The sequence below is a fragment of the Mercenaria mercenaria genome, chromosome 9 (assembly GCF_021730395.1).
Source record: "Mercenaria mercenaria strain notata chromosome 9, MADL_Memer_1, whole genome shotgun sequence".
Classification (NCBI taxonomy): Eukaryota; Metazoa; Mollusca; class Bivalvia; order Venerida; family Veneridae; genus Mercenaria; species Mercenaria mercenaria.
Window position 1 is genome coordinate 15,389,546 of NC_069369.1, and position 14,404 is coordinate 15,403,949.

The 14,404-nt window shown below is 36.8% G+C and overlaps 1 protein-coding gene across 1 annotated transcript in view; it reads right to left on the minus strand.

Annotated features, from left to right (window-relative positions):
* The window catches only part of LOC123545982 (cilia- and flagella-associated protein 46-like), a 126,804-nt gene that overhangs the window by 30,900 nt on the left and 81,500 nt on the right, over positions 1 to 14,404 (minus strand). The window lies entirely within an intron of this gene.

Here is a 14,404-nt window from a genome sequence, read left to right on the forward strand (position 1 = left end):
TTCATTTCAAATCCACCATACATTTACTTTTAAAATATACTCCTATCTACTTTTTTTTTTTTACAAATATCTCAAGTATATTATCAATGAAACATAAAGTACTACCATCTAGGAATGAGCTATAAATATGAAGTATCAGAACTTATTATCATATACCACATTTATATTGTCAATGCTAAACTTGCATATAACACATATAACATATATTGCATGGTGTTATTTTTTCTGTTACACTGTCTTTATTTCTACTGATCTAATTCTTGTGAAAATAAAAATACTGTCAAGGCAATGACGTATATACTGTCAAAGATAATAAGATTTTTTTGAAGATTTGCATGCTGTTTAACACAGTGTCTCAATTATGATGAACATGCCATTGCTTTTTTTGGTGAAACAGTTTCTCCATTGATTTATGAAAGTGAGCATTTAAAATCTTTCTATCTTTTCGGTATGATAAAACAAATATCACATTGCTTTGAGTGGGACAGTGATACTGTAACCATCCAGAGAGATACTGTCAGTCTCAGCTTTGTCTTGACAGTATCTCCACAAACTGATAACTAGAGGGTGTTTTTGTCACAAAAACATATGTCTCCCCACTATGTATACCTTTAGCTCTGGCAGCCATTTTGTGCAGCAAAGCAGAACGGGTCAGCAATATGTATAATTAGGCTTGGTACTGATCACTCCTATGAAGTTTCATTGAAATCCGGCCAGCAGTTTGACCTGTGAAAGCTTGACAAGTTTAATGCGGAGGGATGAACAGATGGCGAAGGCAAAAACAATATCTCTCCCCCATGTATTTGGGAGACATTATAAATATTAACTGTCCTACAAAAAAGCAATGTGATCTTTTTATACAGTACACTGAGGCCATATACAGTTCTTATAACAGTAAGATTTAAATCAAAATTACTACAGCATTTTAAATTAAAAGGTTTAACAAACAGTAAAACAAATAGTAACTAGAAAATGCTTTACAAAATGCTTTTGTAAAAAAGCGCATGTCTCCCCCAATGCAAAGTCCTATAGGCAAGAAGTCAATAGGGGTCAGGAGCGAAAGTCAAAGAGACACTGATGGTTGGCTGCAATAGGGATCATCTACTTAGCATGTCCAGTCATCCCGCTAAATTTCAACACTCGTGGCCTAGTGGTTCTCAAGTCACTGTTCAGGCTCCTGTGACCTTGACCTTTGATCAAGTGACCTCAAAATAAATAGGGGTCATCTACTCTGCATGTCCAATCATCCTATTAAGTTTCAACATTGTAGGTCAAGTGGTTCTCAAGTTATTTCCAAAAAATGATTTTACATGAACAGGCATCTGTGACCTTGACCTTTAATAGACTGAACCCAAAATCAATACGGGTCATCTACTCTGCATGTTCAATCATCCTATGAAGTTTCAACATTCTGGGTCAAGTGGTTCTCAAGTTATTGATCGGAACTGGTTATTAATGTTCAGGCCCCTGTGACCTTGACCTTTAACGGAGTGACCCCAAAAACAATAAGGGTCATTTACTCTGCATGAACAATCATCCTATGAAGTTTCAACATTCTGGGTTGAGAGGTTCTCAAGTTATTGATTGGAAATGGTTTTCCATGCTCAGGCCCCTGTGGCCTTGACCTTTAACAGAGTGACCCTAAAATCGTTAGGGTTCATCTACTCTGCATGACCAATCATCCTACCAAGTTTTATCATTCTGGGTCAAGTGGTTCTCAAGTTACTGACCGGAAATCGTTTTCAATGTTCGGGCCCCTGTGACCTTGACCTTTCACAGAGTGACCCCAAAATTGTTAGGGGTCATCTACTCTTTATGACCAATCATCCTATTAAGTTTCAACATTCTGGGTCAAGTGGTTCTCAAGTTACTGACCGAAATGGTTTTCAATGTTCAGGCCCCTGTGACCTTGACCTTTAATGGAGTGACCCCAAAATCGATAGGGGTCATCTACTTTGCATGTACAATCATCCTATGAAGTTTCAACACTCTGGGTCAAGTGGTTCTCTAGTTATTGATCAGAAATGGTTTTCAATGTTCAGGCCCCTGTGACCTTGACCTTTGACGGAGTGATCCCATAATCAATTTGGGTCATCTACTCTTTATGTCATTCATCCTATCAAGTTTCAACATTCTGGGTCAGGTGGTTCTCTAGTTATTGATTGGAAATGGTTTTCGATGTTCAGGCCCCTGTGACCTTGACCTTTGACGGAGTGACCCCAAAATCAATAGGGGTCATCTACTCTTCATGATCAATCATCCTATGAAGTTTCAACATTCTGGGTCAAGTGGTTCTCTAGTTATTGATCGGAAATGGTTTTCAATGTTCAGGCCCCTGTGACCTTGACCTTTGATGGAGTGACCCTAAAAACAATAGGGGTCGTCTACTCCAGCAGCCCTATAACCCTATGAAGTTTGAAGGTTCTAGGTCAAATGGTTCTCCAGTTATTGCTCGGAAATGAGGTGTGATGGACGGACGGACGGAAGGACAGACGGACAGGGCAAAAACAATATGTCTCCTGAGTGAGACATAACAAGAGCTGTCACAGGAGACAGTGCGCTCGACTATTTCGATGCTGGATAGTGAAACTGGGCACATCTGAGGAAACTAGAGCTGTCACTGGAGTGCTTAATGACTCCAATTGTGGATCAAGATACTGCACAAAAGCCTGAGTCTATGTCAAAAATATCAACTTAAAGTAATAAGAGAGGTAAAGATAAAATGTATCAAAACACTATATAAGTATATCCTAAGCAAAAAGAGGCATAATTCATTAAATATTGATGCCAGAGTTATGCACCTTGTGTCATATGGTGTGGGTGATGATGTTGAACAAATATTTTAAGTTTGAATCAAATCCATTCAGTAATAACAGTGACAGAGTGAAAGTGCATTAAAACTTTAACCTAAAATTCTTAGTAAAAAGGGGAAATAATTCGTGAATAATTGGTCCCAGAGTTAGGCACCTTGTATCATATGATAAGGGTAATGATGTTGAACAATTGTTTAAGTTTTAATCAGATCCATTCAGTAATAACAGATATAGAGTGAAAGTGCATAAAACTTTAACCTGAAATTCTAAGTAAAAAGGGGAATAATTCATGAAAAATTGTGCCAGAGTTATGCATCTTGTGTCGTATGATGTGGGTGATGATGCTGAACAACTATTTTAAGTTTAAATTAAATCCATTCAGTAATAACAGAGGTAGAGTGAAAGTGCACCAAAACTTTAACCTGAAATTCTAAGTAAAAAGGGGGAATAATTCATGAAAAAATGGTGCCAGAGTTATGCACCTTGTGTCATATGATGTGGGTGATGATGATGAACAACTATTTTTGTAGTTTGAATCAAATCCATTCAGTAATAACAGAGACAGAGTGAAAGTGCATTAAAACTTTAACCTGTAAATCTAAGTGAAAAGGGGGGATAATTCATGAAATATTGGTGCCAGAGTTATGGACCTTATGTCAGATGATGTAGATGATGATGAGGAATAAGTATTTCAAGTTTGAATCAAATCCATCAAGTAATTACAGAGATAAGTTGAAAAAAGAGAAAGTGTAAAAAAACTTTAACCAAGGTGGGGACGCGGAAAGACGCCGACGCCAGGGCGAGTAGGATAGCTCTCCTTACACTTCGTATAGTCGAGCTAAAAAAATATAACACAGATTCTAACAGCAAAAAAACAAAACATTTTGGAAAAAGATCAGCTTATTCAATGCCAATTGTTTATGCAGTCAATATGAGTCTCAATTACTCCTTCCATACACTAACTTCTCACACAACAAACATCCCCACATCCAAAGCATGACGAAACAAAACTTTACCATCAAAGCTTTGAAGAAAACATCATTTTTCGAAATTAACAGAAAAGAAACAAGTAACTGAGAAACAGATTTCTTTTCTAATTTCTAAATGTAGTATTAAAATAATATAAATTATTTCTTTAAAATAATTTCATTTATTCCTCGAGACTTAAAATGTTTGTTAGTTGCTAAGGATTCGGGATTAATCGGCCTTTATTATTCAGTTGAACTGGTTCTCGTTTTATCAATACAGTACTGATGTGCATGTTCAGCGAGCCGAGAACACAGCCAGTTGTTCGATATAAAAGCAAAAAGCCCGTGCAGATTTCTCACATTGCGTCTGAAAGGGCGAATAGACCGTTATTATACACTGACTGACAGAATCTACAGTTCTTCTACATGTCGTTCAGTAAAGATAAACTTAAAGTAATCTTAAATTGAGATGCCGCATGAACGTGTTAGACCTAAACGACAAGGCCGGGAAAGGAAGGACGAAGGTCACAGGCAAAATGTAAGAGCAAAATCGTCAACAACAGGAATATCACCATAGGACGAGAGGAGAGAAACAAAAGGCCGGCCAGGAACGAGGTGCGGAATCAGATACCTCCACATGACCTTGGAGCACGAGGGACCGGTAATTGTGCAAACGATATCGAGAAGGAAGAAACAGACAGTAACAAGATAATGCTGGTGGGTGTATTAATGATATTATTGATTTTTAAGTATTTTTACATGGTTCGTGTATTTCACAAGACTATGTCATGGTTAGAGGTAAAATTTCAAGGAGGGTGTGGCGGTGTAAGTGTATAGGTCATCTATACTAGGCTCGTCTGTATGGTCAGCATGTCTAATATTGAACAAAAAGTTACAGTCTGTGGGAAGATGCGCAAATTAAATCATACCTTCTGTTAGTCTTACCAGTGTCTTATTGGCGGCACATCTGCTTTCCTCCCTTGAACAGATTTTCAGAGACGAATATATCAATTTGGCATTATTGCCGGTCAAAGGGGGCATTTAGTTATCAAAACGTTTTTTGTAAGAAAGACATTTTAGACTGTCTACCGACGGTCAGGCTGAAAACATTCGGGCAAGATTAATTCTATATGCGGTGGTCGAAAGCGTTCATTATTTATGCGGCGACATATCTAACCAATCAGTGATAAAGTTCAGAAAATGCTTTGTTACATGTACAAGTTTTAGCATGGCGTGTGCACGGTGGGCAGTTTCAGTTGCGTCGGGTGATATCGCCCGCATCCTGGTCTTAAAACATAACAGACTTGTGGTGGCGATGTGTGCAGGTTAATGACGCAGCGGAAACGGTTCGGGCGAGTACACGTCACTGCATGTGCAATTACTTCATTAATATTCAAATTTTCCATAAAAAAGCACATACTTCGCTCCACATTCGGGAGTGTCCTGCAGTCAGTATAACTTTTCAGTGAAGTATCAAAACCCACATCCCGGGATAATTTGCAAGTAGAACATTTCAGAGACATTTTAGGGGTCAAGATTGGGGTCGCGCCCGGAGATGAAGTTCAAATGAAATTTCGTCTCAGAGCTCAAACAAAAAAAAAAAAAAAAATATCGATATAGTTAACTTAGCAAATTCACCGGTCAATGTAGACTATATCGACCCAAAATAACAGCTGTTAAATTTCTAAAATAGGTCAAGATCTAGGTCAAGGGACTTGTCATCAAAAAACGCAAAACGCATACCGTCTAGTACGTTTAATAGTCTTCTCTGCTAACACAAACACTGGACTGACACAGAAAGTTTTTATTTTGATACAACACTTCCTTTTGAGGAATGGATATCATTGCAAAAATTTGCTAGGATTTAAAGATACGCCACAAAATACCTGTATTCTTTTGTATTTCCATGACGGTAGTTTTACATGATTTGCATGAAAAGATTGAAATATATAAGTATTTAGTAACAAGTTGACGGTGACATAGATTAGGCCAAAACAAGGTGTTTAATGACTTAATACTATATTTAATCAATGTAACAATATGTACAGAAATTAGTGTATTAAGTTAAATTTCGAACACATTTGGTTTCTTCAATGTAAAGTAGTCATTCTATGCTATGCTCTTAAAACTATGATGATAAGAGATTGATTGAATAAGTTTTTGCATATGAAGCTGTAAAACTCATTTATTTTTGGAAAGGCCTTGATTATCCATCATGGCTGTATATTACTTGTAATTTAAGAATGATTTTCATGAAGTTTCCGTGGTTAAAAAGAAAAGGTTACTAGGTCGTGGTGGGCATTTAAGAATTTTGTGTTGAAATCAAACATGAAATCAGGCAAACAGCAGAACTATCTAGACGATTTTACTGGAGGTGGTTTTGCGGCTTTAAATGTATTTTAGGATTTGATAGCAGTTGGCAAACGAAAAAACAAAGCAATAATGATTGAAATTTCGGGGTTCAGAGCTTGATTTGTAGACCTACAGATGGTGATCCGAATTCTGACCACTACACTTCAGAAAGTAAATTAAAAAAAAAAAAAAAAAAAAAAACGATTGTTTCACAGAATAATTTTTATTCAGGACTGCAGATGTATGTGGATTGTTTCGTCTCTGCTTCATCCGGCTCATTCTGTTGATTTAGCAAGCCTATCACCACATAAGGGTTGAGATTTGTTTAGATTTAACAATACTAGGATTCTTGCGATATTACAGTCGGTATATCCGTTTGTTTTTTTTTTTAGGACTATTTTTGGATTACCAATCAGGGTAAACAGTTGTTTTTTCTGCAAATGCTTGGGGTGAAGGTTTGGATTAAATGTCATTGGTGTCACGCAAACTGTTGCCTGACACGTGGCATAAATGTGGCATAACTTCCGATAGAATTGTTCTAGAACTATTATGTTATTCCCCATTTATCTGGGGTACCGACTTGTCGAATAAAGAAATCAAATTCAGTGGCGATTATGTTTGGGTGCCTTCATATAAATATTTTATTCAAAACCAATCACGTGCCTGGTCGTTTTAATGGCATTTGAAATGGCCTGCTTCGCCTTCGAATTGAAAAGTTCAAGACATTCTTTATTTAGAACAAAGAAGTATAAAATACACATTTTATTTTATTGGTCGGAAATCTCTACCGATTCTCTGATAATGTGTAGCACTGCTTTTAAAAGCATTTGAAATATTTCGACAATTATAACCAGTAAAAGTATAGCCTATACTTAGTGAATACGTCATCATGTTTATTCATGACGTATGGTTTAGTGTAAGGGTTCTCATCAAAGTTTATCATACCTTACGAGCATTATTTTTCATTAGTTTTTATATGAGAGTGTTTTAAAGTAATCTATTACAGGGTTGTCATACGGAATCAAATTCATTTTTGCGGCGGTAGATATAAACCTGTTTTATTGCAGATTTATTATAACTACGAATAAAGGATGTTTACAGTTGTTTTCATATTAGCCTATTTTGGCAGGCCACCTATCCAGATTAATTAAGTGTACTGGTAGATTCAAGCGTCGGTGGGATCCGGTATTTAGAGAAGAGGCTGACCTGTCTTTTACGGACAGTATTTGGTTATACGTTTAATAAATTCTAAGACAAATCAGAAAGGGGATTTTATTTTGTTGAAAATACAAAACGAAACCAGTGTAGCTTGCCCATAATTCAATTAATTTAACGCGATTCTATGAAATATTAAGATACTATTTTCTTATGGGCAATATCCCCCGAGTCAAACATTCAAAAGACCAAATAGTTCAAGCAATTTCTGAGAAAATGTTCATCGCTACCGACGCTTTACATGCTAGAGGTTTAAATTTATGACAATTATTTCACAATTTGGACACAAATTCAAATAAAACTTGTGTGTGCCAAAAGTTGATACAATTCTTCATTGATTTAGGTAAACTATTAAACAATATCCGAAATTACGAATTTTTGGTGATTTGAAACTATGTATGTACTTTTACCATGTATACACGCAAATAAAACAAATAACTTTTCATGACTACTTACTGTGATTCAGAAGTTCTGACGTCACAAATAACCTAACATCGAATTATTTTGTTAAGATCTAGTTTGCCCAAGATTTTTACGGTTAAACCAAATCACACTATAATGTGTTATGCCACAGCAACTTTTTTCCCGGTAAAATGTTGTTCAGATTTATGCTATTAGGGATAAGTGCATCAATACGCTTAATTAGTTTGTCCTGTACGTACTGATCATTCGTATTAGAAATATTACAGTATCTTTCGGTAACACCGCATGATATTTTCGACTCCAGCGGTTGGCTGGCCGTGTGGATTGAATGTTTACCTATATTTTATGCGTTCGCTATAATTTCTTTCGCGCGGATTCATTGCATTTTACTTGAGATTTGCCGCGGTCACAGAGATGCTTTAATAGAAAATTCTAAATGTCTAATTTTTCTTTGTGTTGATTTTTTGGGGGATAAATTTTTGCAAAATTTATTGTGGCGGAAAAAATCAATAAATCGAGAGGAGACGGGACGCATGGTGTTTGTTAAACAGCTTTCTAGCACTGAGTGTTTGGTAGCAGCTCTTGACTTGCTTCGTGGCATCGTTTTGGTGCGGAGCCGTGGTGAGCTGAGGTCTGCTGTCATACATTCGGGTGTGGTCCGTGTGCTGGGTGCCGTCTGCGGTTTTTAGGGGTCATCGCATCGCGTGTTGTCTCATGCTTGCGCCTGGTCTCCTCTCGCTTGAAGATAGAGCGGCCAAAAACATGCCAACTTAACTTTTCAATGTTTTTCTCAGATCTATTGATGCATTTACCTTAGCAGATGTAGAATATATTAATTTAGAAATCAAGTATTTTAAGTCATTTGTTCGTCATAATGTGTTATCTGATCTTAAAACATTTAACAGTATAACAATGAGATAAATAAAAGACAAAGAATGGTACATGTTTTTATTTTATGTCGAGTAATATGGAATAATATAAATTATTTCTTTAAAATAATTTCATTTATTCCTCGAGACTTAAAATGTTTGTTAGTTGCTAAGGATTCGGGATTAATCGGCCTTTATTATTCAGTTGAACTGGTTCTCGTTTTATCAATACAGTACTGATGTGCATGTTCAGCGAGCCGAGAACACAGCCAGTTGTTCGATATAAAAGCAAAAAGCCCGTGCAGATTTCTCACATTGCGTCTGAAAGGGCGAATAGACCGTTATTATACACTGACTGACAGAATCTACAGTTCTTCTACATGTCGTTCAGTAAAGATAAACTTACCCTCCCGCCACACCCCTAAAGTTGCTAATGCAGTAGTTTTTTATGGTTAACTTAGTTTTTTTTTTTTTTTTTTTGGTGAAAGACCTGACATTCTGGAGAAATTTGTGTCAGATTTGCTGCGTTTTGTATTATACTTTCAGGGTACAGATTTCTTATATGGCGTTTATTGAAGATGTCAGTGAGCTGTTAGTGCAACGTAGCCTACACTGTGAAGTCTCCGATATCCCAATTATAATCATACTCAAAGAAGTTACGAATGAATGTTCTGTGATAGAAGCCAAGTCGAAGGAACTTCAAAGTACCGTAGATACTTCCTTGGAATTAACTTTTGGATAGTTCCCGATTTATGGAATTCAGGTGTATTGTGTTGATAAATAACAGCATTCGTTAGAATGTTTTTAACTGGAACTGTCTGCTTTTTTAGGATATCGGAAATTAAATTAATGTTTAAGACATTTTCTGTAAAAGAATATATAGGAAAGAAATTACATGAACTTGTGTATTACTTTGGCTTAGGTATTTTCATTTATATCTTAGCTTCTAGATAAAAGATAAGGCTCACTGGCAGTTATTTATGTGTTTTGTAATTTTAATGAATCGGTAATTATACCTTAAATGTTAGGACTGTCGCTCAAATAATGTTGAATGGAGGGGATCAGGCGAGATATCGAGTTAATTAGATTGCTAAACAATAACCGGTTGGGTGTTTGTTTTGTGGCGATTTATACGGTAGACGCCGAACTAGAGATATATCTATGCGTTTGGTGTGATGAATTTTTATTCGGAACAGTTCAGTGTAATTTGCGTTGTCATCTGTCAGTTATGGACACGGTCCGCTCAGTTTGGTGAAGCTATGTTTGCCTTTATCGGGCCTATCACAAGGGCATTATTGTCTTAAACAGTGCACCAAAGGTTGTTCATTGCAAAAGATGCACCTTGCTATTTAAGGTTGGTTGACCTGAAGTTGCTTCGGGTCACTAGGATTTCGTCCTTATAGTACTGGCGAGTCCTAGATTGCATTGCGTTGCGTTGCGTTGCTTGCTTGTGAAGTGGTTGTAGTGCACCACTATAGGTTCTGGTGATGCCTAGGTTGCTTTGCTTTTTTGCGTAGTGAAGCTTCTATAGTGAACAATTACAGTATTGGCGAAACCTAGGTTGTGTCTGTAATGTATCACTATGGTACTGGTGAGGCCCAAGTTGCATTCCGTTGTCCGTAGTGCTTCACTATAGTGTTGGTAATGCCTATGTTGCGTTGTTTCTTGCGATATGAAGTGTCTGTAATGCATCACAATGGTACTGGTGAGGCCCTGTTTGCATTCCGTTGTCTGTAATGCTTCACTATAATGTTGTGTGGTGCTTATGTTGCGTTGCTTCTTGCAAGGTGAAGTGTGTCTGGGGTGCATCAGTTGATGTTTTGTGTGGTAGGCCCGGTCAGTCCGTATTTTAGTTTTACTAGCTGAAGAAATGGGCTGTCTCATGAATATTTAACGCGTGCCGTTTTCGTGGACAATAATGTCAATATTGTCGTTCTTGTTTTAGCACAGACATATATCAGACAGCTTTCTAGCACTGAGTGTTTGGTAGCAGCTCTTGACTTGCTTCGTGGCATCGTTTTGGTGCGGAGCCGTGGTGAGCTGAGGTCTGCTGTCATACATTCGGGTGTGGTCCGTGTGCTGGGTGCCGTCTGCGGTTTTTAGGGGTCATCGCATCGCGTGTTGTCTCATGCTTGCGCCTGGTCTCCTCTCGCTTGAAGATAGAGCGGCCAAAAACATGCCAACTTAACTTTTCAATGTTTTTCTCAGATCTATTGATGCATTTACCTTAGCAGATGTAGAATATATTAATTTAGAAATCAAGTATTTTAAGTCATTTGTTCGTCATAATGTGTTATCTGATCTTAAAACATTTAACAGTATAACAATGAGATAAATAAAAGACAAAGAATGGTACATGTTTTTATTTTATGTCGAGTAATATGGAATAATATATTTTACATTAGAGGAGGATCAGTGCATATGGTACTTCAGAGTATTTTTCTCAGTAAATGGAGAAGTAGATTAGAATTCAGCTGTCAACCCATCCAACGATTCTATGTACAAATGCTCTTAACTGTGAGGCACCCTATTATTGCATACATTTTATTTATTTATCAATTACTAAATAAGTGCTTTTACAAGTAATTATTACAGAAGCCAAATCTAATCTAGAATTAAAAGAATTACAGAAGTTGTTTTTAATTTTTCTATATTGTGTATTCTATACAAACACAAAATGAATCACAAAACTGAATCAGGGATACAACAGTGGTCTTAATACTTGATCACCAGTATCAGCATATTTTTGGGGTTGTCATAAGTTGGCATTACACCATTTGTGAAAGCATTTATTAATAATAAAAAACTAGAGCTGCATTTGAGAAAAGCGCATGTCCTTCACAACTACCTAATCATCTGAATAGTTATGTATCCGAGTCAACCATGCACCAATGACTTAGAGTGTGGATACTGGCATATGTGTACAGAGCGATTTTCGGTTATTCAAGGGCCACAATTCTGAAGTGCCTGAGCCGATTTGGCTAGTTATCGATCTTGGCCCAGGACTTACTGGCAAACATATTTTGTTCAAGTTTGCTGAAGATCGGATGAGAAATGTTCGACTTAAGAGTGCGGACAAGATTTGTGACAGACAGACACATGGACACGCACACAGACAGAGGTAAATCAATGTGTCTCCCACAACAGTGGTGTGGGAGACATAACTCGTTGAGACACTATTATGTGACTATATATATCTAAACTAATTCATACACTTCTCAAAGCTGTAGCTCACACACAACAACACATTACTACACCCGCTAGCAGAAGTCTATGCTGTTATTATGTTGGCACTGCATCATGCATTTTCTACACATATTCATGGACAGTTTGGATCAACTCACAGTATATGCCAACCTTTTAAAAACTCTTAGATTTCCTACCAACACACCCATATTTTTTTTCAAATATTTAACAAGTGTAGGAAACTCACTTCATATATAATGTACGTTGCCAAGTTATCAAGAAAAATATCGCCCATATAGGCAGTGTTCCCAATTCTGCAATATTTAATCCCCTTGATAAAACTGACAGCCATTTTTTTCTGAGGCGGGGAGGGGGTGACAAAATTTGAGATATCTAATAAATATAAGGTATAAGATAAGCAACAAGAGAACCGCAGTGTGGAGCAATATATGCCCTAAGGTATGACCTTTGACCCCTAAGTATGACATTGACCTTGTAGCTAGCCTCCCGAACATGCGCTCTGCACATCATCTCGATGTGGTAAACATTTGTGTCAAGTTTCTTTGAAATCCTTCAAGGGGTTGAAGAGTTACAGAGCAATGACCTTTGACCCCTAAGTGTGACGTAGACTTTGAAGCGACACATCCAGAACATGTGCTTTGCACATCATCTCGATGTGGTGAACATTCATGCTAAGTTTCTTTACAATCCTTCAAGCAGTTCAAGAGTTACAGAGCGGACACGAAACACACTCATATGACCTTTGACCCCTAAGTGTGACCTTGATCTTGAAGCTAGCCATCCAAAACATGCTCTCTGCACGTCATCCTGATGTGGTGAACATTTGTGTCAAGTTTCTATGAAATCCTTCAAGGGGTTCAAGAGTTACAGAGCGGACACAAAATTGCTAATGGACGGACAAACGGATGGACACCGGGGGTATAACATAATACATCCCTTTGGACGTATAAAAAGTAGTAGAGATCTAAGGACACATGTTAAATTTCTTCAAAGAAAAAATATTACAAATATAACAATAATACAAGAAAGTTTTTTTTACAGCACTGTGAGAAATTCTTGTTATTTGTGGCTGATTTTCTCAGCAACAACTCTCAAAATACTGGCAAGTGGAGCTATGTGGAAAGTATCAGTAAGGCACTGCTCCCATGACTGATAGATTGGTAGTTTGACTTTGTGCCTAATGGATGAGACTAACACAATACAGACAGTGAGGAAATCAGTCAAGACCTATCTAACGTTACCAAGCTAGCACACAAAGCTTGGTAGTATTTAGGTTATTATAAACTCAATTATTTAGCATTTTACGTGTAACAGCTGTGAATAAATGTAAAAACAACAACATTTACAAAAACATTTCCTTAATATAAATATTCATTTACTAAACAACATTTTTCATGAAGATCAAATATTAGCTTACATCCCAACTGTGATACTTTAAAGAGACGTATGTGAATGTATGTACAACATATTATTTACCAGGTAGTTCATGATCAGTCAAGATTTCATCTTTATCATCACTTTCATCTTATTTTGAAAATTATTAAAGGATAAAAAGCAAACATTTGTAACATTCATTTTATCAAATGGCTCATTTATTTGATGTGAAATTCAACAACATATTAGCAGCGTTTTAAATATCTCCTGAAAAGTTACTGAGTTGCCTATGGTGCAGTATGAACTTGAAGTGCTGTAAAAATGTTTAAACACACAGACAAACAGCCAGATGGACAACGTCAAAACAATATCCCTCCGTCTTTGGTGGGAGATAATAAAAAGTTAAGTTTTTCAATTCTGGGTTATAATGCATGTTCAGTAATTTCAAACACAGGAAAAGTCACAAACCTGTCTAATAAGAAATCATTTTACATGCAAATGAACAGTTCAGAGTGGCAATTTTACTGAATTCAGCTAGTAAGGACTTTAAAATTTGTCTGTGATAAAAAATTTCATTGAAAAACATGTCAAAATTTTGAATATTGATGAGAACGGTAGAAGTTTTATTGAATCTATTGTTTTTTATTACCGCCTTTTATAACATCAACTGTAAAAGTTCATGTGCAGTATTAAAGGTAGCACTTTTCTAACCATATGAGCCGTGCCATGAGAAAACCAACATAGTGGGTATGCGACCAGCATGGATCCAGACCAGCCTGCGCATCCGCGCAGTCTGGTCAGGCTCCATGCTGTTTGCTTTTAAAGCCTATTGGAATTGGAGAAACTATTAGCGAACAGCATGGATCCTGACCAGACTGCGCGGATGCGCAGGCTGGTCTGGATCCATGCTGGTCGCAAACCCATTATGTTGATTTTCTCATGGCACGGCTCATATAAAAATTGACACCATCTATTTGGACAGCTGTTTCATCTGTTTTTAACATAAAATTTAAAGCCTTATGGAACTTTAAGGAGTTCCATGTGACCAACAATTGAAGAGAAAAGAGCATAATCTTTAAATAGATTCAGTGTAATAATCAACTTACTAACATGTCAATTAATACAATTCTATTTATTCCATAAGCAAGATTAATCTAGTAACCCAATCTTACCCAGAATTTTT